Consider the following 405-nt stretch of genomic DNA (forward strand, 5'->3'; position numbering starts at 1 on the left):
AATGATCTCGACCATGAGGATGTTCAAGCCCATGACAATGATGATCAGACTGAATTTGAGACTTCAGATATCCTTAAAGAGGCCAATTAAGATTTCGACATCATGTTGCTTTTGTCTTTGCATTTCCCTTTGGCTTTATGTTTTTGTTCTACTACTTTGAAATAAAGTTCTATCTATGAAATAAATTTGATTTTATATATCCAGTTAAACTTCCTAAGAACATTTAAACAAAGCCAAATAAAACATTCTTATACTTAAGAAATGTCTAAGATGATGATCCTTGTCTATTTTTCAGAAATGAAAGAAGACAAGAACATGCTAGTGGTTGATAGTGGATTAAGCCATACTATATTAAAAGACAAAAGATATTTTGTTAACCTCACCCTAAGAAGAGCCAATATTAAT

The sequence above is a fragment of the Brassica oleracea genome, chromosome C2, assembly GCF_000695525.1.
Source record: "Brassica oleracea var. oleracea cultivar TO1000 chromosome C2, BOL, whole genome shotgun sequence".
Lineage (NCBI taxonomy): Eukaryota > Viridiplantae > Streptophyta > Magnoliopsida > Brassicales > Brassicaceae > Brassica > Brassica oleracea.